We start from the raw sequence: 2,765 nt of genomic DNA, 5'->3' as shown, positions 1-2,765 counted from the left end.
TTCCAGGTTAACAATAAAGTAGCATTAGAGTAGTAATAGGGGCTTGATCTCAGCCTCTGAAAACAAAAAGTAACTAAGAAACTTGAGAACAATACCAATGGTTAGATGGCATTGGCATTTTTATATACACAGACGCCAGTTTCACTTTCACTTTCTTTTCAATTTATCTTGTGGGCTAAGCACATTGAAAATAATTTTTTATTTTCGTTTCAGAAGAAATGGATAAAACTGTTATACAATAAGATTAATAAATCAAATATTAACTAGCATATCCGTCTTAAGAAGCTAAATTCAAGAAATGTATATGTTATTTCAAGTATTCTATTACAAGTATTTCAACAAAGGAAACAAAAATGGACAAAACAGTTGGAAAATGACATAATAATGAGAAAATTGCAAGATTCCATGGTGAGAAGGGGAAGAGGGCCAAAAAAGGCTGGCTCTATGTACAGGTGCAGTTTGAAGCTCTTGGCATTTTTGATTTCACCATGCTTTGTTATATTTGTCAAAAGAATATCTAGCCTATTTGAAAAAAAAGTACGCCTACTTTATATTGGTGCCTGACAATGGTTGCACTTTTAGGATTTATCCTTTAAATCCATTTAGGGAATTGGGAATTTTTGTAAACCTTCTGTATTTTTTAATTAATGGCAACTTTAAAACGGTTGTCCTTTGATGAAAATTCACAGAAATACAGGGAGGGAAAGAGCTGAGTCGGTATTGACATTTTTAGTATATTATACTAATTCACCCCTTGAAATCAAGAACGCGTCCAAAAAAAATCGCTAAAAGTTTTTCCCGTCTGAAGCACCTTTAACAGTTCTTTTTTTAAATTTAATTTAAATAACATGGAATAAACTCCGTATGACTGCCAAGCAAATTTAACATGAACAGAAATTATTTCAACAAAGTAAGTGATACTTAAAATAAAAACATTTTCAAAAAGATTCTTCAATTTTATACATGGGAAGAAAATTCCCAAGGAAAATTGTCCGCAAGGGGGAGCGATTGTCCGTGGTGGAAAATTGGACCAGAAAGTTGGAGACATAAAAGGATTCGTTATGTCATTTTTATACTTAAATTATTCTTCTTTAAAACTATAAAAATAAGAAGATTAGTAATTTTACTTTCCTTTGGATATTTGAGCTGGCTTGAGATTGGATATTTGAGACCCATTGAAGTTTTTAAAATGAAATACAATTATTAAATAGGACAAATAACTTGGGTTCTATCTTGCAGCACTCCGTAGGTCAAACTCTTAAACTCTAAAGTTTCTTTGACATTCAAACTTCAGGCACACCCAAGCCAAAACTCCTTCAGTCTCATGCACACACGTTACATACAGTAAATAGATATCGAGCGTTAGGCAAATATTACCTAAGATCCCTACTAAATATTCATCTTCTCGTAGGGTTTATGTAAGCAATTGCAGAAACAAGGCCAACAAAAACTGTAGACAAATGTTTACACTTTCTTTCTTTTTTCCTGTGCGTCACTGTACGGATCTATAAGTAATGTTTTTCTAATATCTGGTGAACAGTAACTGGAACATAACTAAGGTAACAAGCATTTAGTCACAGTGGAATTTTTTTGGGCTGAAGCTCAAATTCAATCTGAGAATTTTTTTCACATATAAGAGACTCGTATGGCTGTTTCCTGCATGGATGATTCCATCCCAGCATAAATCTAAAGAAGTAACAACGTTATTTTTTCATATAACACGCTTGTTAAGGCTTTTCTCCAGTATGTGTTCTTTGATGTCCAACCAAATGGGAGTATTCTTTGATGCACATTCAAAGCTGTTTTCTGGGAAAAGATTTTAATGCAAATAACACACTTAAGGGATTTTTGAATTTTTTGATGCATATTTAATGTTGCAGGATGAGAAAAGGTTTATTTCAAATATTATATTTGAAGGGTTTATTCCTAGTGTGCATTCTTTGATGGCTCTTTAAAGTTGCAGCCTGAGAAAATTTTTTATCGCAAATAAGACACTTGAAAGGCTTATCCCCAGTGTGTATGCTTTGATGTCTCTTTAAATGTGCAGCCTGGGAAAATCCTGTATCGCAAATAAGACACTTGAAAGGCTTATCCCCAGTGTGGATTCTTTGATGGCTCTTTAGATTTGCAGCCTGGGAAAATCTTTTACTGCAAATAAGACACTTGAAAGGCTTATCCCCATTGTGGATTCTTTGATGGCTCTTTAAATGTTGCAGCCTGAGAAAATCTTTTACTGCAAATAAGACACTTGAAAGGCTTATCCCCAGTGTGGATTCTTTGATGTCTCTTTAAAGTTTCAGCCTGGGAAAATCTTTTACTGCAAATAAAACACTTGAAAGGCTTATCCCCATTGTGGATTCTTTGATGGCTCTTTAAATTTGCAGCCTGGGAAAATCTTTTACTGCAAATAAGACACTTGAAAGGCTTATCCCCAGTGTGTATTCTTTGATGGCTCTTTAAATATGCAGCCTGGGAAAATCTTTTACTGCATATAAGACACTTGAAAGGCTTATCCCCATTGTGTATTCTTTGATGCACATTTAGAGTTGCAGCACAGGAAAACCTTTTATTGCACATAACAGTAAAAATGCCTTATTGACTCCCGTCCGAACCACGTGGTTTATGGTTTCCTCACTGAGAATGAAAAAACTGAATTTTTCTTACTTGAAAAAACAGGAATTTTCTCACATTTATGGTTGTTTCTTGGACGGTTATGTGTGTTGGTCAATTTATTTGATGTTTTTCTCGGATGTCAACAGTAATTC

This window comes from Artemia sp. Qi Xiang Cuo, chromosome 19 (genome assembly GCF_049724085.1).
Source record: "Artemia sp. Qi Xiang Cuo chromosome 19, ASM4972408v1, whole genome shotgun sequence".
Classification (NCBI taxonomy): Eukaryota; Metazoa; Arthropoda; class Branchiopoda; order Anostraca; family Artemiidae; genus Artemia; species Artemia sp. Qi Xiang Cuo.
This window is presented reverse-complemented; position numbering follows the sequence as displayed.